We start from the raw sequence: 27,915 nt of genomic DNA, 5'->3' as shown, positions 1-27,915 counted from the left end.
TTCTGGTGCTCGGTTAGACGAGGAGAAACTACCTCAAATTGAAGCTTTCAATAATTCACTCGCCAACAGTGAATGCCCCACCGAGGACTACAAATTTTCCAAGAAGGTCTTGGCTAAGAGTAATTGAAAAAATGGATTGAATTATCGTAGACCTTACTTAGCCAGTGATGTTTTAACTCTGTTAGATATTGTCTGTAAAAACAAAGAACAGATTTGTTCAGAGTTTGGACTATATATAGGCTATTATTTTTCCAGACCACACTTGGTGATGGAATTTATTTTAAAATCTATTATATAATACATACGCTTTATAGCTGATGTGGCTAAAAACCTTTTTGTAGAACGATCAGCAAGGGGTGGGTATGTTGTTCACTGATATCGCGTTTTGAAGATAGACACAAGTGGACAAGAGATTGGTGTAAATTCAAATGCAATTTTCTTGGATATGAACTCGTTTATCACTCGGCAATGTCTCACTACTCTTTGCCGTGTCGAAACTATAAATGGCTTGATAATCCTTGTGAGTTCCCCATTCCCCGACATTCAATGGACCCCCTCCAAGCAGAAACCGATTGCCAATCTGGACCCTAAACAGAATATCGTTATTCACCATGTGCTTTTGCGCTGAATGGCGAACAATGGATTCAAGATCACTAATACACATAGGGTCCTAAAATTCAGTCAAAAACCTTATTTGAAGACGTTTATCGATACCTTTGTCGATAAACGCTCTCGGGCAAACAGTAAAGTAGAAAAGGAAATGTACAAGCTCATTTTATATTCAGCGTTTGGCAAAATGTGTGAAAGCGTACGAAACAGATTTCGTTGTGACGTCGTGACTGACCCCCAAGAATGTGCACAAATTATTGCAGACCGCAATTTTACATCGTTCACGATTATAGAGACAAGTATGGTTCTTCTACACAGGAAAAAGAGAAATGTGGTGATGAACAAGAATATAGCGGGAGGTAGTTCAGTACTGAAAGATTCCAAAAAGCTCATGTTGTCGTTTTTTTTACAATGTGTGCAAGGTACAATGGCCAAGGGAAGGGGAGGTTCAAGTTTATTATGGGGATACAGATTCTCTGCTGTTAAAAGTAAAACCTGGGATTTATTGGGAGATTTAGAAAATGGGGAACAAATCAGTTCGCGGATGGAATTCACTAGCTGGAATGCATCCCTCTACCCCGAGTTGGTGAAACGTCAGGCCCCAAATCAGCTACTTATGTTAAAATCAGAGACGGGGAGCGATTTGATATTTAATGGGGTGTTCCCGCATCCTAAATTTTATTGCGTAGAAACTCCCAACAAAGATGTAAAACAGGCGTGTAAAGGGGTGCCTACACATTTTGTAAAAAACAATTTCAACATGAGTGTCTACAGAACCTGTGTAGAGAGTAGTCTAGTGCCGAGAGCACAAGTGGGTGCAATTCGCTCTCTGCAGTATAAAACTTATACTGTTAGAGTTGAAAAGAATATAATGTCGTGCATATCCGACAAAGTCTTTGTGCTCGAGAATGGTGTAAATTTACTCCCCCACGGCCACTATAGAATTTCAGACCGCGTTAAATGTGTAGACTATCGCAATCAACTTGGTCTGGATAAATTAAATTAACCTAACCCAAACCTAACCTCACCTGATAAATTAACTTAAATGCTCTAACCCAACCTCACCTGATAAATTAACTTAAATGCTCCAACCTAACCTAACCTTTCATGAATTAACTTAAAGGCTCTAACCTAACCTGCAGCAGCGACGGCAATTGTATACTGTTTCGATCCTTAATCCCTGGGGGTGGGGGTCCTGCCCGCGGCGGGCCTTCGGCCCAAGATCCCCAGAGGGGTGGAGGGTATCTTTTAAATTCATAGTGTTCAACTGTGCTATTGTAAGTTGTAAGTTGTTTTTATGCCAATATATTTTTGTACAAATAGTGCTATTGTACGAACAATTTTTGTGTGTTCAAATAGTGTTGTTCTTGCTGGACAAAAGTGTTTTTTTATGACAATAAATGTTATTGTACAAATAGTTTCTGTGTTGTTCCTGTTGAACAAAAAGGTGTTTTTGATAATAAATATAGTTGTTGTTGTTCTTGTTAATAAATATTGTTGTTCAATAAATGTTTATGTTGAATAAATAGTGTTGTTGTTGTGTCTGTACAAAAAAAAATTGTTTTGTTAATAAAATTTGTTCTTGTTGTACAGAAAAGTGTTTTTAGTTAATAAATGAATGAAATATTGTGTTTGTTGTTCTTGTTAACGTAGATAGATCTATGAGAAAATTATTATTACTTATTCAATGGACATATATGGTTTACAGTTAGTTGTGGTCTGACTGTTGTCAACAGCAGTATGTACAAATTTACAACACCATTCAGGTCGTTTCTGTGTGGCCCATCAATGTCTGGGAAAACGATACTTTTAGCTAAAACAATTCAAAATTATAATAAAATGTTTTTGGAAAAACCAAAGAAAATTGATTATTGCTATAGTATTTGGCAGGAGTCCTACAATCAAATAAAAGCTATTGCCACATCTATACCAATACAATTCATACGGGGACTTGATGTTTTCAATAGTATTGAACCAAACTCATGGCTGATTATTGATGACTTGGCTGAATCAATTGAACAGTTCTCACAGGAAATGCTACAGCTGTTTACCATTCGCTCTCATCATGAACACATTTCCATAACCCTAGTTCTACACAATCTGTTTCATCAGAGCAAATATATGAGAACCCTTGCTTTGAATTGCGCCATCTATATTATCTACCGAGTTGTTCGTGATTCTAGCTCGCTAATAATTCTCAATAAGCAAATATATCCAGGTGCTCCAAAATTTCTGTAGTCAGCGTACACTCAGGCAATAAAAAAGCCCTACGGGTACATTTTGCTAGATCTTAATCAGAGTACACCCGAGGATCTACGTGTAGTAACAGATATTTTCGACAAAGAAATTACTGTATATCTTCCGGTGAACAGTAGAAAAGGCTATTTGTTGCCATCATGACGCTGAAGAAACTACACGAACAACGGCATTTATTTTCCGTCTTAGGCACTTCAAAACCTCCAATCAGGAAGGCTATACTAAAACATGGTGTTGACAATGATTTCATTAATCTAATATCTGAACTTCGTTTAAATTTAACTGAGGGCAATGTACACTTGCCAGAAGGTATTAGACAACAGACAAAGTAGCATCATTCCACTGTATGTGCCTTGGCTTGCAAAATCAAAGTATAAAGTTTTAAAAGGAAACTTTTCCTTAAAGAGAGTGGTTGCTTTTTTGTACTTTTACTGCCACTTACTGCAGAACTTGTAAATCGTTTTTTCTAGATTGCTAAGCCCTATAAATTAATAATATTTGGACTTGTCGTCTCACCTGTTAAACATTTTGAAGTTAATCTAAGCAAATTCATTAATGATGAAAATATTGCCGATGATAAAAAGCAAGTTTTAATTCAAGAATCATTGTGACGTGTGGACAAACATAGACCTGATCGTGAGCGATCCACCTTCACAAATCCCCCTAAACAGGAAACATCTCCTCAACATTCAGCAGTGCAATCAAAGGAGAAGGAATTGAATTCCATAATGACAACAATTGGAAACCTATTGCCAGTGACTTATCGAGAACAGAGTAAAAGAGTATTAACATATCTCATGTTGGAAAGTGATCCTCAAGTTCAGGTCGATAGCATAGGGGAACGAACTACAATCCAGGGAAAAAGTTACAATCTAGCTGATTTAATTTGTGATATGGTGACGAATCGTAAAGGACTTTTATAATTTGACAATAATCTATACACCTTTCTAAATACATCAAACTTCCCCAAAAGTCTTATTGACAATAAGAAAATCCTAAAGAAATTAAGAGAATATAGTCCTCCAACAACACCAACACCACCATTTAAAAAAGAAGAAGATTAAATATTGGAAAATACTAGCAGTAGCAGCAGCAGCAGCAGCAATGCTTTTATAACACCAATGGTTGCTAGTCAAAAGCGAAGACGGATTGATTCACCCTCCAGTGTGCAAAAGGAGAGTGGATATTACACTACGTGTTTGCATTCAAAATGGATGAAGTTCTGAAACATGTCTTTGAAAATATTGGTGAAGCGGGAAGCCTAAGTTCCCCCACAACGCTTTCTAAAGTTGCCTCTAACATAGATGGCAGCACATTAAAAAAAGCAAAAGACTATCTAGAAAATGAAACCGAGTTACACACTGAATCGGAATCGCAGGCTTCGTGGTAAACAATATCGACAAACTAAAGCCTTTTTCCCTCTGCATATAATGCAAAATGATCTTTTAACTTTAGACGCGATTCAAAGGTCTCACAATACACCCTACAAATATATTCTAGTGGCAATCAGTGTCTTTAGTCGCTATGGCTATGCTATTCTATTCCAATCAAAGAGAGGTGTAGAAGTTGCTTATGCTTTAGAAATTATTCTTGAACAGGATTGCTACAGAAAATTTCAATCTGATCACGGTAGCGAAATTTTTAATCCTAATGTGTGAAAGGTTATTTTGAAATATAATAAAACAGTCAATCATAGTCACAATCAAATTAAGGCTGCATTGGCTGAATGATTGATAAGAATGATTCTTCTTTGAATTTCGAGATATTGCACACTGAAAAATACTGTTGTATTTATTCATGATTTAGATGAAATCATGCGAATATGCAACCAACGACCACATCGATCCCTATCCAACTCAAACCCTCGGGAAGCTCATTGCAGTGAAAATAGATTTGATGCTTTTCTTAAACAATATTCCAGTGGTAGTGTCAATGAGAAGAAAAAGAAGAAATTCAATGTTGGTGATACTGTTCGAATTAATTGAACCACCAATATTTTTGAAAAGGAGAATTTTGAAAAGGGGAATTAAAAGAAGCACTGAACTTTTTAAAGTGTCCAAAATCCTAGACACTACACCCACGACATAACGACTGCGAGACACCAAAGATGATGAGATTCTCGGCGGTTTTTATGAATATGAACTGCAAAAAGTTAGAAACACTAGTGAAATTTATCAAATTGAAAAGATATTAAAGAGTCGTACTCACAGGGGCAAAAGACAGTTGCTTGTTTGCTGGCTAAGATACAACTCTGATTTTGATTCTTTGGTCAGTGTCGAAGACATTAACAATGCCTCTCTACAATTTCTGATCCTCTGTATAATGATTTGAATAAAACAAGTGATTTTTGGACGAAACTCTCCCCCACCATCAAATTCGACGATGGAAAGTGTGAAGTGACTCTTGTCGATTGTATTCTCAAAAATACATATGACATCCTGAGAAAAGATCGTAAATATAAGATAAAAATTAGACCCTATGATTGGCCCCCACCCCCAGGTGATCAAGAACAGATTCAAAAGATCAATTGGATTATCCATATATTGAATTACCCTATGAGGAACTCACCTGTGTGAATGATTTATGTCGTTCTATCAATAAAAGAATTTCCGCTCGTAAAAAAGGAGCTTTTCATTTCAACTATTCAAAGGAGGAGGGCAAGATCTACATTAGTTCACCTATTGTTGATGAGAAGATTATTCTCAATGATAATAGAAAAGATGTTCTTGGCTTTAAGCTCAATATAATCAATGGTAAAAGTGCCGGAAACATTAATTTATTTTTGCCGACTATCTGCCTGCCTTCCCCACAGACACTTGTATATTTCTCTACGCTTCATTTGTGGAAATATCCCCGGTTGGCAATAGCAACGTTCCCCTCCTACGAGTTCTTGAACGAAAAACCAATCAAGAACATATTCACCACTACAATATAAAGTATCTTCAGTATATCCCCGCAAACACTTCCTATTTTGAACTCTGTCAGTTAACACTAAGAACTGAATTAGGTGATCCCCTTGCAATATCAAAAGGTTTGGCTGTGATTACATGCCATTTTAGACCCATCATTCAACAACAAAATGTCTAATAGAAAAGTGGTATTCATTTGTCCTGATATTGACTGCTGTGTTAATACTCTTAGCCCAAGAGAACATGGTAATGGAATGGATTATTACTAAGGTCGCTCGTCGATGTCTGGCTATGGTCTTGGCAGTTAGTTTGCTAGGCTGTTTTCCTCTGCACTACCTCTGGCTAGAAAATATATTGTACCGGCTGCGACAGATTTTGCATCCTCTACAATAGGTGATTGGGGCTCTGGCAAGGATTTTAAAAAAAGTGCTTCGGAAAATCTTAGCTCCAGTGCGCGAACCCTTGGTGAGAGATTAAAACAAAATGGAAAGGGTTTAAAAAGGTCGAAAAACAGTGCATCACTCATCAGTCTCTACTCATGTCCGGAACGAAATACACCACCCCTGTCATAGAAAAGAAGAAAAAGCCGACACGCACAGTAAACAGTAGAAGAAGAAGCCCCAGGAAGAGAATTGTTAGATTGAAACTAGATTTCTTTTCCTAAGATGTCATACCTACCGCATAAGGATTCCCAACCTTCAATCACCTCCTCATTGAATCTATTCAATGCAGAAGATGTTGATATGGGAGTAAAACATGGATACTATGAAGAGTTTTATCCACAAGAACTGCTTTCCGATAATGTTCACTTTCAAATTTATTAACATAAAGACTACCTTATTGACATTTCTTCAACGTTTATAGATTTACGAATGAGCGTCCGGTAATTCAATAATACATTGCCAATTCTTGGCGATGGAAGATTCTATGAAAATTGTATATTACGTAATTTTTTTCGTCAAATCAGTGTCTACATAAATGGCACATTGGTGAGCACAAGCAACAATCTCTCAAATTATACAATCTATATGCAATTCATGCTGATGACACCCAAGACATACAAGGAATTGAAAGGCACCTCCAATGGATATGAATATATTACTAACACTGATAGTACAGAAGCACTTAAAAATGCTACAACTAGTGAATTACATCTAGTTGGAAAAATATATCATGAAATATTTAATATACCCCAACGGCAACCGCCCAATATTAAAGTGGATATAAAATTGACGCTTGCACCATCCAATTTCATATTACGAAAAGAACTTGCTGTCAATCCTGATGCATCTCTCTCCCTCACCTCGGCAATACTACATGTACACAAACAACAGATTATGAGTTCTGTTGCTTTGGCAGTGGAAAAACTGAGAGCCAGTGGAAATAATATTTAACTACTTGTTCCTCATACAATCACCAATCAACGTCATATTGCCACGGGGTAACCCATCTTCACCGACCCATCCTTTATCAATGGCGAAATTCCGTCAAAACTGGCCTTGGCATTTGTAGAAAGCGCTAGTGCAGTAGGATCGTGGACTGGTTGCCCACATAAATTTGAAATGTTTGGGCTTTCATCTCTTGTCTGCAAAGTACATGGAACCCCACTCTACAATCTATCTTTTGATAAATCCTACAGAACATTGTATGAGTTGACCATGCAAACCCTAGATCATGATTCACAACTATTTGAAAATGGTACAACCGAAGGAATGTTTGCTAAAACACATGGTATCATTGTATTGGATTTCTCTGGCACCCCAGATATGAGTATAGTACGTACGGGGAGTCTGCGTTTAGAGTGTACATTTGCCGACCCATTAGCTGAGAGTATTGCACTAATCTCACTAAATCAATTTTAAACCTATTGGGAAATCACTCCCGAAGGCAGTGTTCTGCTAGACTTGGCACCATGAAAACCAGTCAAATAATTAATGTATTTAATTTGGACCCCTACATGTTCCTATACAGATTCTATTGTCTGCCCTCGGACTTTCTTGGAAAAATTCAAAGTGCCAACAATACCCTAATTATTGTTAATATCTGTTCATTGACTGTGCTCACGGGTCATTGGTTGTGCTTGTGCATCTTTCAAACTATGAAGACGATTAAATTTTTTGATCCTCTTGGTCTACCCTATAAATCTTTCACACCCCACATCAGCAAGCATATTGAAAACAGTGGGAAAGCTATATTTCAAAATCGGAAGAGAGTGCAGGATCGACGAATAAAAGCGGCGGCTTTAATGTGCTATTTTATTTTACGTTCAGACTTCGCGGCTATACTTACAAGCAGTTTCTCAACACTTATGTAGACAATCCACGTCTGAACGACTTTATGGTGGAAAATATCCTATCAGACCTCTATAATATTGATTTTAGTGCCCTACGAGTATAGTGCTTAAAAAATGTATGTGAATTTGTTTATTAATAAATGAAAAATGTATATACATCAATGTCCTTATTCTTCACTTTAGATTTCTTCTTCTTCGGTGTGTAGGCAACTGTCGTGAACCAGTAATGCTGGTACATCATTTGGATTCACTGCATATTGATCTTGATTGGCTACAAAGTCGGGATCACATTTTCTACAGTATAATGTAACTTCACTCTTGTCATATCTCTTTGTATATTCAATGATACTATTTTCATTCATATTATAAAAATCACGAGTTTCAATCTGTCTAATTGAAGCAATATCACATACATTGTTTTCAACTAGTGAATCACATTCGGTAACTGACTGCCAAATAAAAATAACTAGGTTTATAGTCATAATAGGCAGTGTCATCACACCGATGACGTAGAAACCAAATTGTCTTGTTACTCCAACAGTTGAATCGTAGACCAGATTCTTCCTCCCAAAATAATTTAAATCCACGACGTTACCAATCTCGTAGAAATAAACTAAAATCACGTTTGGGGTTCTTTACAATCAAACCGGGATAAGTATTCTCCCACTGATCACATTTGTCATAGTGGCAATTGGAGCATAGATGTCCTCTAGGGTTCTTCAAGACATTAATTACATCCTTTAATTTGTACAGCATATCCTCTATGCAATTTACAAGGATTGCATAATTTACACTTTTCATTATATTCATCAATAATTGTACAATTCTCATATAATATCCAACTGCCAAGAGTGTACTTGCATAGCGGACATGGAAACCATTTTTTTGGTTTCCGATGTCACCTGTCTCAGAGCTAAAACGAAACTGATCCTCATTCTATAAATTCAGAGAGAGGAATGGGAGAGGAGTAGCTATGTGATGCTACCTCTTTCGAAGGGGGAGCCATCTACATTGAATCTATGGCAATGTTTTCAAAAGTATATCCACGATATAATTCTGCTTTGTTCCAATTAATATATGAATAAATTGAGTTTAAGCATTTGAATCACAACGTACAAGTTTAATACAATAGTCCAATGGAAGGGAATCAGCTTTCAGTATAATGTCAAGTCTTCCCTGTTAGAATATCTTTCGTTGAAGGGATAACTCGAGAAAATCATCATCCAAAATCAAATGTTTTTCCATAATCACTAGATTCGATTCTCTCTTTCTCAAATTTATTCATTTTTCAATCATATCACTCTCACTGCTGACTCTAGACTGACCATGATTCTTTCTACTCAATCTAACAAAAGGAAAGGTAACATTTTCTATTTCGAGACAATTTTATCGCATAATTACAACAATAATACTACACATGTACAATTAGCAACATAGCTTAGTGTCTTCAATATGCTTCACTATTGCACTTAAAGCACTTTGAAGTCTATTCACATGCGCTATATCAACTTTTGCAGCGAAACATAATTGGTCCTCCATTTTAAATTTGCTCAATGATATCACATATCTTGCATATACTTCATCTCATTCCAGACAAAGCCGTGATCCTCTCGTGATTTCCACCGCAATGTTTAGGGTTCTTGTATCATTGCTACCAACTCCACTATCAACTTCTAATAGTGTAAACATTCCACTCATCATTATTACAAATGTATCTTAATGAGTAAAGTCAAACTGTTCTCATTCCTTGAATTCTATTCTGACACTAATAACAACTATAGTGAAAATCCTTTCCTTATATTCTCTTCAATCCTGCCCCGCTAATATTTCCGATTCCCTGATTGGCTTTGAAAGAGACACGTGATCTTGTCCCGTTAGTGGATCGATACATTGCCCCGTTAGAATTCAGTGCACATGTGCATACTTCTTCCCGAAGTCAATACACTTAGAAACAACAAACAAATTGACCTTGAAAAAGTTGTCATTGACCCGTTCGTGGATCAATAATCCATGAATAAATTATGTCCTGTCAGCGTTAGACTCGATTATAGATGGCAGCAGTTGTTTCCTCGTAGTACCTCCTGATATGTTTCTACTGGCATATAAGGTTTTTATTGAAATCTTTGTCGTAAAAACTTGAAAAAGGGTTCATTCAAAGAGCTAGCACCCTTTTTAATAGTCGAAAGTGATTTGAGGGCAACTAACCCCCCTCTCACGCCCACCTTTTCCCCAAACACATCATATCAAAAATTTTAGATAGCCGTTTTATTCAACGTGGTTAAAAATTTTGGAAATCAGATCCTTAAGGGTGACAACCCCTCCCCCCACAGCCCTCAGGGCAAGGGTTGTAAGTTATGTAAGTTGAATTTTTTATTTGAAAAAAATTCAACAATTAAGAAGCACATTGGAATCTATATTGTTTGTTTAAGTTTAATAACTGGCATCATTAACCTTCTCGTTAAATTGAATTTTTCTGAAGAACTGGTTTAGCCTGCCTACCAGTCCAGTGGAAGAGGCAGGCAAGCCTAGCAGCCCCAACCCCAGGGGTGCAATTGGGGACTTCCCAGGTACAGTCTTTTTATTTTTCTGCCTGGTGCCTACACCTCTGCTTCGCTGTTATACCTTTTATAATTTATAATTGCTTGTGCCAGCCGGAAGATCCCTTGCCTTTTGCTGTTGGCTTGTTGCTTGATTAGCCTAGTTTGGAGTTAACTTTAGCCTACATCATGGGTGACAACTCAAAAACGAGCTATAGACCACCTAGTCACAGAGAGATGAGATCAGACTGCTCTATCCAGTACAGTGGAGCTGAATCTATTAATGAGCAGATTACTATACTCACCTCACACATTAACACCCTTATGAACAAGCAGAAGCTAATTGCAGATTCACTTAATGACCAAAACCTTAAATCTACTACGGCAGAAGTTGTCAGTGAGGCACTATCTAATGAGGTTGGTTCTTTGGTTAAGGCCTCTGTTAAAAAACTTGCCTCTAGTCATCTGCCTGCTGCTTTTGATGCTAATAACATGGAAATTATTAAACAAGAGGTATATAATAGTCTTAAAATCGATTTTGATGTGCTTGTGGAAAAATGACTAAAACAATATGATTTGAGGATGTCAAAGCTTGAATCATCTCTTCATTTGCTTGACTCAGGTTTGTCAGAGCTGCAAAAATCTTTGAAGCCAATTCAATTCAATGTGGATCATCTGACCGATCAGTTTGACCAAATGAAAATTTCAAATGAGCTGATCCTAATTGGTTTCAAAGAAGACCCTTATCCAGAAGCTTCTGAAAGCAAATTTCTTGGATTTTGCAGTACTAGGCTTCCTGGTATTCCTTTGACTAAGAATGACATAGTTTCTGTTAGAAGGATTGGAAAACAAGGTTTAGGTTTGAAATCTCGCCCACTTGTTGTGGAATTTTGTAGTCCAAGAATGCAGCAGTTTATTCTTAGAGAAAAGAAAAGTTTACAAGGTAGTGGTGTCTTTATTTCTGAGTCACTCACAAAGCCTAGACTTCAGCTACTTAATTATGCTAAATCAAAGCTTGGGAAGAGGTCTACATGGTCTAGTGGAGGAGAAATACTTACCAAGCTTTCTGATGGTCAGGTGATTAATGTTAAAGAGGCATCTAAAGTTGATCTTCTCCATCAATCAATTACAGCCCATCCAAGCCCCTCCCAGGACTGAACAGAAACATTTTTCCCCTTTTAGCTCTGTTGTTTTGTTGTTTTTGTTTTTATAAACTCTTTATGATCTAATAGTTTTACTTGTGATTGCATTTATGTTGTTTTACATTATTTTTTTAAGTGAATTGCATAGACCGTTGATAAATCTTTCCTCTGGTTGCTTCTTTATTGTTTTGCCTTTTTCTTTATTTTGTTTTTGCCTTTGTCCTTGTAATTGTTTGTTATTTTTTTATTTTTTTGAGATTTGTAGCTTGTTATTGTTCTTTGTCTTGCAGGTTTTTTTTCTCTTTCCTTTCTTTGTAGCCTATAAGTCTCACCTTTTTAGTTTCAATTTACCCACTGCTATTTCAACAGGCTTGTTTCATATCTCATTCATTTGTAAAACAATTTTATGCGTTTGTCATGTTTGGGAAATCTGGGAGATGTCTGATTTTTTTTGAATTCTTCTTTTATTGAATAAATTATTTTGGAGAAACAGAGTAGCGCTGGCAAACAAGAAGCCCACGCACTTGACCCTCTTCTTGAATCTAGGGTTAATTCTAGTTGCAATTATCACACTACTATTGATTTTTGTGATAAAATCATGCCTTCTCTCTCTTTAAATAGTTGCTTTAATGTATTTTGTTTGAATGTACGTGGGATACAAGATAAGTGGGATAGTCTGAAATCATATTTGTGGTCTGATAATTCTTGCCCTTTTGATGTAATTGGTTTAACTGAAACATGGTTATCTGATAGTGATAATTTAACAGCTTATGATATGCATGGTTGTATTGCCATTCATGTCCCTAGAATGGTAACAAAGTGCTCAGGGGGCATTTCTTTATTTATAAAATCTGATATTAAATTTAGTAGACGGTATGACCTTGAATCCCTGTTTACTTCAGTAGTGTCTAATAATAGGACTGTTTATTCTCTTGTCATTGATCTGAAAAACCAGTTTGCATATGCTACTGTTTGTTTGTTTTATAAGCCCCCTCCTTTTCCAACACATCTTTACTATAATTTGCTTGATCAGCTTCCATGCGTGGTTCATTTCTTTAAAAAACGTATTTGTGTTTTGGGAGATTTGAACTCTAACATGCTAAATATTGGATCAAGAGATGATCGCAATCATCTCTGTGATGGACTTTCTTCTTTTGGGTTACTTCTTTCAATTTTTTTTTCATTCTCGCATTGATCCTACAAGAAATTCTGCCACTTTGATAGATAATATCTTCATTTCTCATCCTCCAAAATTGAAGTTTACTTCTGGTCTTGTTTTCACTGATCTGGCTGATCACTTCCCGATTTATCTATCACTTTTTGTACCTAAAACTGAGATTGCTGTGAATGAGCAAGGTGAATCTTCTTTTAGAACTTTTACAGATAAAGAAATTTCTAATTTAATTCTTAGTCTTCAGAGTAATGACTGGTCTAGTGTTCTGGAAGCTAATGATGTTGAATGTGCAACAAGTTTATTTGTGTGTCGTATGGGAGCTCTGTTGGATAAGCATTTTCCTCTTAGGAAGAGGCCAAGGCATTCTACACCCACATGCCCATGGATGTCCATAGGTCTGATTAATGCTACGCATATGAAGGCGTCTCTGTTCAAGGTTGCATGTAAAAGTAAAACACAGGATGATCTTTTGAAGTATAAACATTATAAAAATGTACTTACGACTTCAGTACGTGCAGCCAAAAAGCTCTATTTTTCGCGTCGAATTGATGATTGTAAGAGGAACTTGCGAAAGGTTTGGAATGTAGTTAATGAAGCTATTTCTCACAAGAAACTCAAACAGTCCCCCCCATGTCATTACAGGAATGCTGATGGATCTATTGTGGATAAAAATTCTTCAGCAAACGCCTTCAATTCGTATTTCACCACTCTTCCTTCAGTTCCCATTCAACCCAAGAAAAGAGTAAGTAGTTATCCCATAGCAGAAAAGTCATTTTTCCTTTCCCCATGCAGTGATATTGAGATTTATAGTATTATCTCCCAGCTTCCAAGTAGCCGTTCAGTTGATGGTTTTGGTTCGAGTAATAATGTTCTTAAAAAAATTGGTCAGTTTTTTTCTAACCCCATCTCACACATAACTAACATCTCTCTTTCTTCTGGTGTTTTCTCTCATTTATTTAAAGTTGCTAATGTTTTACCTTTACATAAAAAATGTGATTCATCTATAATTTCAAATTATAGACCCATTTCTCTTCTTCCTGTCATCTATTAGGTTGTCGAAAGTGTTGTTTATTGTAGACTCTCTTAATTTTTTTTTAGTATTAATACGACTGCAGGACATTCTCTCATAACTAACCATCAGTATGGTTTTCGTCCCACTTTCTCTGCCTTGTATGCACTCTCAGATGCAACAGAGTTTGTGCGTGTTAATCTGGACAAGGGCTTGTGTGTTTTGGGTCTGTTTCTTGACTTTTCAAAGGCCTTTGATATGGTTGACCACTCTGTTCTTTTGTCTAAACTATCTTCATTTGGAGTACATGGAGTCCCACTAGAATGGTTAAGGTCTTATTTGTCGGGAAGATCTCAGTATGTTTCAGTTACTGGTATTTCTTCCTCTACTTTGCCTGTATCGAAGGGTGTCCCACAAGGCTCTGTGCTTGGACCACTTTTATTTTTAATTTGCATTAATGATCTCGTTGATGGTCTTCATCCCCTTGTGCACCCTATTCTTTTTGCTGATGACAGTAACTTTTTCATTGCTGCAGTGGACTTGCCATCTGCCACTTCCCTAGCTCAAGGTCTTCTTGATAAAGTAAAAGATTGGTGCTGGTCAGATGGTATGACTCTCAACAGCCAAAAAACTGCCATTGTACACTTCAGGACCCCTTATCGTATGAGAGATGTAAGGGAGCCAATCATCCTGACTTATGGGAATGATGTTATACCGCAAGCTGCTATGGTGAAATTTCTTGGTGTGTATCTTGACTGTATTTTCTCTTTTAAGCCTCATATAACTCACACCCGTTCCCTCATCTTCCGCCAGTCTTCAATGTTGCACCGGGTTAACTCATTTCTTCCCCCATATGTTATGCTTTCTCTTTATTATGCTTTTATATTTCCTTACCTTTCTTATTGCTGCTCTGTCTGGGGTAATACTAGTAAATCTCTTCTCTGCTCACTTCAAAGAGCCCAAAATAGGGCAGTGAAGGTTACTTTTCTTCTCCCTCGGCTTTACCCTTCCTCTGATCTTTATGATGATACTGGAATAGCTCCGCTGGATCGCATTCTGCTTTTCTAGGTACACTTCCACCGCCTCTGCAGCAATTTTTTTCACGGACAGGCTCAGGTAGGTACTCTACATTTTTATGTAGTTCTTCTCGTAGATTTATTTTGCCCAAACATTCATCTACAGCAGCCCAGAGGTCTCCTGTTTATAAATCAATTCAATTATGGAATTCAATCCCACCGGATGTCCCGTTATTTCTGTCTACAAAGGCAGTTATTCGTCGTGTCTTTCCAGTTTATTAATTTCTCTCTCCTTCGTTTATTTTTCCTTATATATCGTTATTATTATATTTTTTTTTTTTTTTTTTTTTTTTTTTTTTTTTTTTTTACTGTATGGTAGTGTTTATTCTCTTTAATCTTTATCTCATATATATTGTTTGATTTAGAGTAATATTTATGGTCTTTTAGTGCTTTATTATTATGTTGTAAGGCCCACAACAAGCCAAGCTTCTTGGGCCAAACAATTTTTCTTTACGTTTGTAATACAGTTTAGTATTAATAAAATGATTGATTGACTGATTGAAGCGTTGTCGTAGAAACTTCAAAAGGGCTTATTTATTTGGAAATTGAAAGGGCTAGTGCTTTTTTTAATAGCTGAAAGAGATTGAATAGCGACTAACGCCCCTCTCACACCCACCATTTTCCAAAACACATCCAATCAAAAATTTGAAATTGTTCAACGCAGTTGAACGTTCTGAAAATTAGGTCTTTTAGGATGATAACCCCCTCAGAGCCCTCAGTGCAAGGTGTGTAAGTTATGCCCTGGGGGCATATAACGTTTATATAGAAAGTTGTTGTATAAATCATAGGCAGTGTGATCGCGCTGCCTAATCAAAGAACGGGGACGCTCGAGAAGGAGAAAAGAAACGGGGACTAAGTAAAGAGAAGGACACTCCCCCACAACCCTCAGGGCCAGAAATTTAAGTTATGCCCTGGGGGCATATAAGAACGATGTTGGCACAATGTATTATTTATTAATTTTAACCTTTAGAGCAGAGCACTTCTTATCGAAAAAATTGTCATAGAAACTTCGAAAAGGGTCCATTCAATTAGAAATTGGAGTGCTTTATGCCCTTTTTAATAGTAAAAAGTGATTGGAAGTTGACTAACACCCCTTCCACACTCATCATTTCCCGAAACACATCCAATCAAAATTTTGAGATAGCCATTTTGTTTAGCGTAGTTGATTTCCAGATAGAAATTATGTTTTTGAGAAGTCCCCCACAGCCCTTAGGGCAAGGGTTGTAAGTTATGCCCTGGAGGCATATACGGTTTTTTGTAGAAGGCGTTGTTGTAGAAACTTCTAAAAAGGCTCATTCGATTAGAAATTCAAAGGGCTAGTGCTCTTTTTAATAGTCAAAAGTGATTAGAGGGCAACTAACCCGCCTTTCACGCCCACCTTTTTCCTAAACACATCTAATCAAAACTTTGCGATAGCCATTTTATTCAACATAGTTTTAAGTTCTGTTAATTAAGTATTTGAGGATGACAACCCCCCCCCCCCCCACAGCCCATAGGGCAAGGGTTGTGAATTATGCCCAGGGGGCATATGAGGTTTTTATAAAACGCTTTGTCGCAGAAACTTCAAAAGTGGCTTATTCAATTGGAAATTGAAATGGCTAGTGTCATTTTTAATAGTCGAAAGTGATTGGAAAGCAACTAACACCCCTTCCACGCCCACCATTTCCCAAACACATCCAATAAATATTTTGAGATAGGTATTCTGTCTCACGCTGTTCAAGGTTCAGGAAATTATACCTTTGAGCAGGACACTCCCCCAACAGTCTTCAGAGCAAAGGTTATAAGCTATGCCCTGGGGGCATATAAGGTTTTTATTAGCATCTTTGTCGTAGAAACTTGAAAAAGGGCTCATTCGACTGGAAATTCAAAGGGCTAGTGCCCTTTTTAATAGTCGAAAGTAATTTGAGGGCAACTAACCCCCCTCTCACGCCCATCTTTTCTCCAAACGCATCCACTCAGTATTTTAGATAGCCATTTTATTCAACGTAGTTGAAACTTTGGAAATTAGGTCTTTAAGGATGACAATCCCTCCCCCCACAGCCCTCAGGGCACGGGTTGTAAGTTATGTCCTGGGGGCATATAAGGTTTTTAGTGAAAGCGTAAAAACTTCAAAAGGGCTCATTCAATTGAAAATTGAAAGGGCTAGTGCCTTCTTAAATACTTGAAAGTGATTGGAGAGCGAGTAACGCCGCTCATATTTTCTATCTGAAAGTCAACTACGCTGAACAAAATGGCTATCTCAAAATTGGATTTGTTTGGGGAGTGATGGGCGTGGCGGGGGGGGGGCTATTTGCCATTCAATCACTTTTGACTATTAAAAAGGGCACTAGCCACTCTAATTTCCTATCGAATGAACCCTTTTCAAAGTTTTTACGACAACTGCTTTGATACGAAGTGCCTAGGTATGGAGAAGAAAAAAATAAATAATACATTGTGCCCAAATCGTTCTTTACTTGGGCAGAACTAGCGCGGTGCCTATTATAGGCAGCGCGATAGCGCTGCCCAAGTAAAGAACGATGTGGGCCAATGTTATTTTGTTGTTTTTTTTCTCCATACCCGGGCACTTCGTATCGAAGGAGTTGTCGTAGAAACTTCAAAAAGGGCTCAGTCGATTGGAAATTGGAGTGGCTAGTGCCCTTTTTAATAGTCGAAAGTGATTGGAGGGCAACTATCCCCCCCCTGCCCATCATCCCCCCAAATACATCCAATCAAAATTTTGAGATAGCCATTTTGTTCTGCGTAGTTGATATCCAGATAAAAAATATATTTTTGAGGAGGACACTCCCCCACAACCCTCGGGGCAAGGTTTCTAAGTTATGCCCTGAGGGCATATAACAATGATGTTGGCACAATGTATCATTTATTATTTTTTTTTCCTTTAAAGCAGGGCACTTCATATGGAAGGGGTCGTCGTAGAATCTTCAAAACGGGCTCATTCGATTGGAAATTGAGAGTTCTAGTGCCCTTTTTAATAGTCGAAAGTGATTGGAGGACAACTAGCGACTCCCCCCACACGTCCATCATTCCCCAAACACATCCAATCAAAGTTCTGAGATAGCTGTTTTGTTCAGCGTAGTTGATTTCCAGATAGAAAATATGTTTTTGAGGAGGACACTCCCCCAAAACCCTCAGGGCAAGGGTTTTAAGTTATGCCCTGGGGGCAAATAAAGTTTTTGTTAAAGCGTTGTCTAAAATTTTGATTACTAAATTTCAGTATATATATATATATATATATATATATATATATATATATATATATATATATATATATATATATATATATATATATATATATATATATATATATATATATATATATATATATATATATATATATGTGTGTGTATATATATATATATATATATATATATATATATATATATATATATATATATATATATATATATATATATATATATATATATATATATATATATATATATATATATATATATATATATATATATATATATATTTTTATATATTTATATATTTATATATATATATATATATATATATATATATATATATATATATATATATATATACTGAAATTTAGTAATCAAAATGTTAATATTATTTGATTTACTAAAGTTATAAAAGTAAAAACATTTGTATTTTTTTAAGTAATGTGCAAATTTTGTTCTGGCCTTGGGAAGGCATAGGGGTTTTGCGCCAACTTATGTTAATTTCTGCTCGTTTTCAGTTTGACTCGGTTAATTATTGTAATTTCTGTTCGTTTTGGGTTTCATTTATTTGTCGATGCTGATTTGTGGACGGCATAATAGTAAAATTTTGTACTGGCAAGTTAACAAATTGAGAGGGAGTAGTTAATCCAGACTTGTCCCAGTTAAAAATAGGAATGGGGTCGCAATTAGCGATAAGGAAAAAACTAAATGAGCCGAAGATTTTGAGAATTTGCTTAACAGAGATAGAGTTGCAGGAAAAAATATAGAGGAAAATGCAAAAGTTTGTGATACCTTGAATGTGAAGGAAGATTTGTTTTGTGAGGCGGAATTAGCAACAGTACTAAAAGGATTAAAAAATAAGAAAGCTTCAGCTTCTAATGATGTGATAAATTAATTTTTCAAACATGGTGGCATTGGTGTTAGAAATAAGCTACTGAAGATTATGAAGATGGAACTTAAAAGGGGAACAGCACCTTACACTTTTTTGAAAGACTTAATTAAACCACAATATAAGGAATGTCATAAAAGTGAATGTGGTAATTATCGAGGCATTTGTCTGGTTTCTGTAGATAGTAAATTACTTAGTAATATGATACTTTATAGACTGAGAGATGCTGTAGACAAAATTTAAAGAGAAGAGCAGTGCGGTTTTAGAAAAGGTAGAGGATGTGTCGACCAAATTTTCACTCTTAGGTTATTAATTGAGAAGTGTCTGAGTTTTCAAACACCTTTTATCCTCAGTTTTATAGATTATGAGCAAGCGTTTGATTCTGTTGATAGAAGAGCTTTAGTAAAGGTTTTTATCCTTGTATGGTATACCAGACAAATTACAAATAAAGTGATTAGTGCTATGTACGAGAATAACACTGCTGCGGTTAAGGTAGGAAATGAGGTTAGCAACTGGTTTTCTATTAAATCAGGAGTTGAGCAGGATTGTGTTCTATCACCCTTTATATGAATTATTTTGATGGACTTTGTTTTAAGGAGCACAGAAAAGGCAATGGGAGAACACCGAATGAAATGGGGAGGAAAAACTTTCCTGTACTTAGATTATGCTGATGATTTAAGTATCCTAGATGAAAGTGTGAACAAAATGAATGAAGTTTCAGAGGTTTTGCGAGTTCAGGGTGCTATAATTGGTTTGAAAATTAATGTTAAGAAGACTAAGTCACTAAGGCTAGGAAAAAGTAAAGATGAAAAGGTGAAGCTGGGTAATGAAAAGATTGATCAGGTGGACAGCTTCACTTACCTTGGTAGTATTATTAGTAAAGATGGTGGGAGCAGTGAATATGTCAAAAATAGAATAGCCAAGGCTCAGGGTGTTTTTTCACAGTTAAAAAAAGTCTGGGAGAATAGGAAGATAAGTCTGCAAACCAAGATTAGAATATTAGAAGCTAAAGTGATGACAGTGGTCAAATATGGCTCTGAAGCATGGACGCTCCGAAAAGCGGATGAAGATTTGCTAGATGTTTTCCAGAGAAATTGTTTAAGGATTGTTCTGGGTACCCGGCTGACTGACCGTGTTTCAAACAATAGGATATACGAAAAATGAGGTTCAATACCGCTCTCTAGGGCTATAATGAAAGAAAGGTTGAGGTGGTTAGGGCATGTTGTGTGGATGAAGGATGACAGAATGCCGAAGATTGTTCTATTCGGCCAACCATCTAGGGCTATACGGAAAGCAGGTCGTCCCCGTCTGGGGTGGGAGGACGTCATAAAGAAAGATTTAAAGGAAATGGGAACTTCGTGGGCGGGTGTAAAAAGGGAGGCTTGGAATAGATTGGGGTGGCGGAGGAGCGTGCGTTGCTGTTTTGGCCTCAGGTGGCTTGGTGCTGCGGTGAGTTCTTAGTAGTACTAGTAGTAGTGAATATCTGGGAAATCTAAGGCACAAGTACTGCCACATGGTAAACTATAGTGAGACATTGCCGAGGGGTAAAGTGAGTTCATGTCCAGAAAAACAGCATTGGACTTTACAACGTCGCCGTCAACAAAGTTCTGTCCAGTTGGATCAGTTGTTAAGACGCGATCCCCTTGAAAACATATCCCCCCCTCATAGATCTTTCTACAAATAAGTGTTGATCCACATTGGTGATCAGACCTATTTCCTACCTACTGATTTTCAGAATTAAATCCATCACTAGGTGTGGAGTTGAAAAATAATAGCTAATTTCTAGGCCAAATTCTGAATAAATTTGGTCTGTGTTCTGGCAGACAATATCTAAAAGAGTTAACACATCGCTTGCCAAGTACATTCTACAATAATCCCAACCATTTTTACAACCTCCCTTACCCCATACCCTCCTGGCAAATTCATTGTCTTCGGCTGCGCATTCACTATCGGTAAGTGAATTATAGAATGCTTTAATGGGGGGGGGGAGTTTTTCCTCACTTAATCTTGCGTCAGAGTTGTAATAATCATATGCATATATGCCTTTACAAGTCAGTAAGTCATATATTTAATTTTCAGGAAAACCTCGTTTAAGATGAGGAAAACTATCATAACTGTCATTTTTCTGGAATTGAATCAGTTGGCTGAAAGCTTTGGGGAAAAACTATAAGAATCTAAGAAACGGATTTTATTCCAACACGTATGCCCATTATCCACTTTTTGCCGCTTGAATTCTAAAAGCAACAACTTCTCAGCTGATTTGGGTATAATAGTATAGGTAAATGAGTTATCTACCCAGGGGCTATCTGCAATTCCCTATGCATGCGTGCCAATGCCTGTAAAATAAATTTCAAATCATAATTTGAATTGTGAATGAAAACCGTCATAAAGAACTGCTGGCTCACATTCACATTGCACGATTGATGTGCTGTGCCACGAAAATTACTACCCCCTAATGATGCTTCCTGCCATAAATGATCATGAACCCGCACCTTCCCCTTCCCCCCTTAGTCTTTTTCCCCTAGTCCCTTTCCCCTTAGTCCCCTCTTCAATTCCCTCTTACATACCCAACTAATTTTACTATTTATAATGACTATGTGGTCCTCTGCTGATAGAATCTTAGGGTATTGTGTGTGTATCAAGCAAGAGATTGCCCTATTTACTGTGACAATAAATACAGTTAATACTTTACCATACAATTTTCCTCGTCCAATATCTCAGCCATTTCTTAAGAGACACATAGTGTTACTGCTGTCTCTTTGCGCATGGACATAGGAAACTGCAATAGATTGATGTTCTTTGATACGATTTGGATATTGGGGGTCGTTCACATATATGAGTTTGGACAGTTTTTCAAACTTATCTACGAATAAAAGTTGAAATAACTTGCAAAGAGAAGTAGCAATCGTGATTGGACGGAAAGAGGAGCATTGCATGCTAATTTTTCCTTTTTTAGGAACTGGCGTAAGATATCCTATTGAGAAAGTGGTTGGGATAATACCCTGAATGTGAATAATGTGCATCAGGAGAGTTACGTGACTAATGAGAGCGGGCCCACCACTTTTTAGATGGAGTGCGCTGATCTCATCAATTCCGAAAGATTGTTTAGGTTTTAGGCGAGAGATGGCCTTGCATACAACTCCTTTTGTTACAACATAATCACCGTGAGGACAACTATCTAAGAAGTCGTCCAACTCAGCTTCGTATCTTTCGTTGAGGGCTGGGTCAGGAGGGAAAAATTCTGACCCATAGTACGCGTACCATTCAGAATCAGGGATAGCAGATGCGGACAAAGACTCATCGCTTGTAGAGAACAGGAAACTCTAAAAAAGAGAAGGATTAATTTTGGCCCTTGAAGATTCGATATCAATCATCTTTTTTCTGTGAGCTTTTAGCTCCTTCGCGAATTTTCTTTTTGTGAGCAGGTAGATTGAATTGACTACCCCCCAACCGAGGACTTTGGCGGCTTCCACAAGATATCCAAAGTTGAAGCCAAAATATAGACTTAGAATTGGTATCTACTAAATCTAGATTTTCAGACCAGCCAGGAAGGGTAGGATGACGGGGTCTACTTAGAGGAATGGCAGCTTTTTCAGCAAAGTGAAGGGCATGGCTAATTTCTGCGCAATAAATATATACTGTTAATTGTGTTTCCTCCTTTGAGAGAGCAGTTAATTTAGAGAGAAGATGGAAAGGGACACGGATCTTACTAAGGACTTTGGCGGCTTCTTCTTGAAATAAAACAGGGTTAATTTTACGCCAATCACGGTGAGACCTAGGAGTTTTTTTCGAAGTTGTTTGCCTTTGTGCATCTGAGCTGTGACAAGGAATCTCGGCTGAGAACTGTATTGGTAAGTGATCAGATAGCTGCAAATCAGGCACAACCTTGGCTGGCGAAATCCTGAGATTTGCGGACGCAACGACGTGATCGAGATCTGATGTAGACATTTAGGTGTGTACGTGTGTAAAATTTAAATCTTTACACTTCAGATCAAACTGGTCTCCAAAAATACTAAGCAACAACGTAGAATGTAAAGACCTAGATAAGAACGGTTCATTCAAATCGCACTTGAAGTCACCAACTAATATGCATTGAAGGCTTACGGATCTAATACGGTTAGTACACTGGCTGAGTTTATCACTAGAATAAGTAAAAGCACGCCCCGAACGCTCATCATGGTAATTTGTTGGCAAATATACATTAATAAAAACACAGCCCTCAACACGAATCGCTAGAAAATTATCATTGACTTCAAATACACTAGTTCTTAGAGTCGAACGAACGAAAGTGGCAATACCACCGGAGGGTCGCCCTTTTCAACTTAGCTGCTTCGCTGAAACTGAATAAACCGATACTGAACTATTAAAACTAAGAATAATTTTACTGCGGCTTGTTATGAAATGTTCTTGTAAACAGACAACTTCATTTTGCTCAAATACAACATCTAAGATCAGAATTTTATTCGCGAACGAGCCATTAATGTTCCACGATAAATATTTAACTGCAGAACCTTCAGATGTCATTTCTTTTGGAGATTACTGTTTGAGGGACATTTAACAATCTAACACGTGTGACTGCTGATTTTGCATCCAACGCAGAATGACGGTTGTCTGCATTGTTCATCTCGCGTAGAATGATGTTCATTTGAGGCACATCTAGAGCAAAAAGGTACAGCCGTACACTGGGAAGCGAGGTGACCGATTTTGTGACAGTTATAGCATCGTCTTGGCAAGAACTTAAACGGATCAGCAGGTAGACGCTCGTAGCCGATAATCACCGAAACACTCACGAATTGTTGGAGCTCACTGTTAGTGTCAAAATACACTTTGAAAGAACGGTATTTTCCGCATTGTTCAGTCTTTGTACTATTCAGGATTAGATTTTTTATTCCTTCACAGTTTATATCCTTAGGGATATTTCGAATCACAGCTATGTGTAGGGGTTCTCGAAGAGCAATTTTGAGGTCGGGCTTGAAAGATGTTGCTTTCTCAACGATTTTCGCTGCTGCAGCTTTCAACCTGACCACAAGCTTGCATTCGTTGGAAAATTTTCGAAGTTCGCTAATGTCATTTGCATTTTCACAGAAACTGTCTATGAAACCTTTCCGGTCATTTGGGCCATTGAGTTCCTTGGGGGATTTTTCAAGACAACAGAATAGGAAGGATCTTTGGGCTTGGAAGTTTCAGGTGCACTACGAAAGCTTGTGAAAATACTAAAGGCTGGAGCAAACTTGGTAGTGAAAAAACTATCAAGCTTCCTAGAGAGTTCATTTACTTTAGCAGTAACTGTTGCATTCGCCACATCTCTCATGACCGAAACCGATCAGGGGTTAAAGATGACAAATTTAGGCATGCTGACATTATTTTTAGCAGTTGCTACTAGAAGTTTGCACATTTCAATGATATTGTCTTCATCTTTGGAGTAGGTCACAAGACGATTTGTAATATTCAGCTCAGTATGAAGGATTCGCTTTGCCTTTATAGCATCTTCATGTGTATAGAAAGCAACACACGCTTTTACGATACAGTCCAATTTTATTCCATCCGTAAGCGCTCTCGTAGCACAATTCAGTAACGGATTCAAAATAATTTTTTCACTTTCAGCCATCTTAGGTCCAAGCGTAATCACATCTCAATTTAAAGTCCCAAAACAAAGACTGACCCGCAAGGAAGGGCTTTTTAAGCCCCCCCCCACTTTCCAATAAACGCTTTCTAATTATCCAAATAAAATAATCCAATCCAAATGAAATAATACAAATAGTTCAATCGCACAGCCTGACAGTCAATACGACTTTCAAATTGCTGACCCCCTCCCAGAACTCTACTAATATCCGTATTGGGATTAAAATGACCAATTGAGTCAGATTCACTAAGCGGTGTGTACAACAGCCAAACCCAATATTTCACAGATTCAATTGATGGGGCCTTCACTGTAAATACTACTCTATTTTTATGAGAGCTCATCCCCCCTTCAAATTCCGTTTCATATTTTAGCACTGTAACACCAATAGTTAAATGCGCGTTTGCCCCTTCAAAAATATTTATTCCTTTGAATGTTAAAGGAAATTTATCTGATAAACAAGTGAAATCTACTGGGGAAAATCAGACCCTTCTTTTCCATGTAGGGCCAACTGATCCAAATTTCTCTTTGTAGCTTTATCTTTCAGAGGTCTTACAGCCGATATGAGACATGCACACATGAAACACTTTTGTCCTGTTTCAAAACAGATCCGTTGGACACCCTCACATCCTTCTAAATCAGTATTATATTTTAAAACTATAGACTCTGCCCCCGCCCCACCCCTTCTTAAAATAAAATCGTTTTTAAATTTACATATATTTGCACTTAAATTTTCAACAAATAAAACCACTGAAACACTATCATTCTCATTATAATTGTCCAGATGTATGAGAACATTGTCCACCCGTTGCATGAAAATATTCTCGTAATTCCCCAAATGAGGGTGCACCGCCAACATTTCAGTGTACACATAATGATCATAGACTTCACCTTGATTTTCATTTAAATAGATCATTTCTAAGACAATTGAGTCTTTTATGCTGTCTCGCCCCCCCCCCACACATTTGAATTTGGTATTCAAGAAGTGCTCGAATCTTCTCCACATCTGCATGGGTAATATTTATGGGGTCACTTATAATATTTCCTGCCATAAGTGTATTAAAGGGATCGCCAAAAGTTGCAGTGAAAACGTCTATCGTATTCATAATTGAATCTTTTTTACTCAAAATCCGATAGTGTTGGTGACAATTGTATATCATCACTACCTACTCACCCTCCCCCACCCCCACTTTGTTCAACAATAGGGTTGGTGTGTGGAGTGAAATCTCCCAGCTCGCTTAACATAGTCTCTAACACGTTAGAACTATGCGAATCAGCCCAAGCAAATTTATTTTCTTCTTCTTCAACTAAATTCGGTTGAAATTGGGTTATATTCATTAAATATGTGGGGGAGAGGATCTCATTTAACTCACGACTAAAATTATCTTAAATTTGTATCCTTTTAGGACTTAGCCAAGGTAAATCGCCCTCTAGTACATCTTGTTCTGAGCTAACTTCATTAATTTGTTCAACTGTGCTAGCGTATACATCTAGAGAATTATTATCAACACTGAAATATTTTTCTAATAAAATTATCTGCCCATTCCTATTAGTCAATAATGTCAGAAGGTATATCATCTAAATTATCACTACCATCATAACATTCCCGTAAAATTTACCGTACCGTTAACAGATAGGTGATTTTCCAACGGTGACCTGAATATTACGAAACTGCATTGGCGCTTCAATTGAAACTGTTTCGTCAATGCGATCACATAGTTCATGACTTGATTCTTCAGGTGGAGGACAAGGTAGGGATGAATCTGTTCTAACCTATGAAGATAATAGACACTTATTTTCAAAGTGTATAAATCACCCTATTTTTTAAAAAATCGAAAATTGGATTATTAGTGACTATATTTTCAAATTATTTTAAACATATGCATTAAAATAAATAAAAAAACACGCTTAGTAGCAACATCTGTGTACAAGTAGTGTCATTTGGTTAGTTCACTGTCCCCCAAACCACTCTATATATATCCTAAAAGTTTCAATTTAATACCCCCCTCCCCCTTATGTATTACTCATATATAATATTTACAATCTAAACGAGCATAATAGGTTCTGATTTTGTTCAAAATTCCCTGAAAATTTTATCTTAATGCTCTTTATCTGTTTTGGAAAAACCTTTGATCTTACTTGCCCCCTCTCCATCACCACATCACCTCCCCAACCGTAATAAAATATATTCTTAAAACTACGACAAATTGTATAACTTACGAGCTATGTTCAATGGTGTGTAGATGTTATATCCCCCCCCCCAAACACACACACACATACACATAGTTGTTGTTTAATAATAATCAAGTAGAAAGAAAAAATAATAAATATAGCATCGCATAATGTGGTTCTCTCCTTACTAAATTATAATACTCTTAAATTTGCACTATTCGTTATATCTTCTTAGTTTTCTTAGCAAATAATCTAGCGGAATGGAAAATAATAAATATAGCAGCGCATACTGTTCTGATGTTGTCCATACTAAATTATAATACTCATAAATTTGCCATATTCATTATACATTCTTAGTTTTCTTAGCAAATTATCTGCTAGAAAGAAAAAAATGACAAATATAGCAGCGCATAATGTGCTGCTGCCCATACTAAAACAATGAAAATCACACACCATAGTTTCATCTAAATCATGCAATATACTTCATAGCGGCATTTTTAGCCGTATAATAGTCATAAATTTGCAATATTCATTATAGTATCTTAGTTTTCTTAGCAAATAATCTAGTGCAAAGAAAAATGATAAATATAGCAACGCACAATGTGCTGCTGTCGATACTAAAATAATGAAAATAACACACCATAGTTTTATCTTAATGGACTCAAAATGAAAAGCAATTACCATATGAAAATATTTATAATAAGCAACATCTACCCGCCATCCCGCCCCTCTCTTGCAATTCATAAGATTTACTGCAGGAAATATGCTGTGAATTTGACTGGAAAAGACATCTTTTTTTCGTGAAACCTTTGATATGCCTATGTGACAATTTATAAGATTTAACAGGCTGGATGCGTGTACTTGAAAGGATTCAATAATTACAACCGGTTTATCAAGGAGGCTAAATCGCTCTGCAGTATTAGTGTCAAAGAAGAGCGATTTATATCCTTTTGGGAAAGAAAATCATTAGCGAAAATATCGATAAAATTTAAAACTCACATTATTTGTTCCTTGCAATGCCATCGTATTCATTGTCAGTTT

General features: G+C 36.9%; 1 protein-coding gene across 1 annotated transcript in view; it reads right to left on the bottom strand.

Annotated features, from left to right (window-relative positions):
• Nucleotides 1-27,915, bottom strand: part of LOC148950579 (uncharacterized) — a 91,976-nt gene that overhangs the window by 63,090 nt on the left and 971 nt on the right. The window lies entirely within an intron of this gene.

Source organism: Artemia sp. Qi Xiang Cuo, chromosome 7 (genome assembly GCF_049724085.1).
Source record: "Artemia sp. Qi Xiang Cuo chromosome 7, ASM4972408v1, whole genome shotgun sequence".
NCBI lineage: Eukaryota > Metazoa > Arthropoda > Branchiopoda > Anostraca > Artemiidae > Artemia > Artemia sp. Qi Xiang Cuo.
This window is presented reverse-complemented; position numbering and strand designations above follow the sequence as displayed.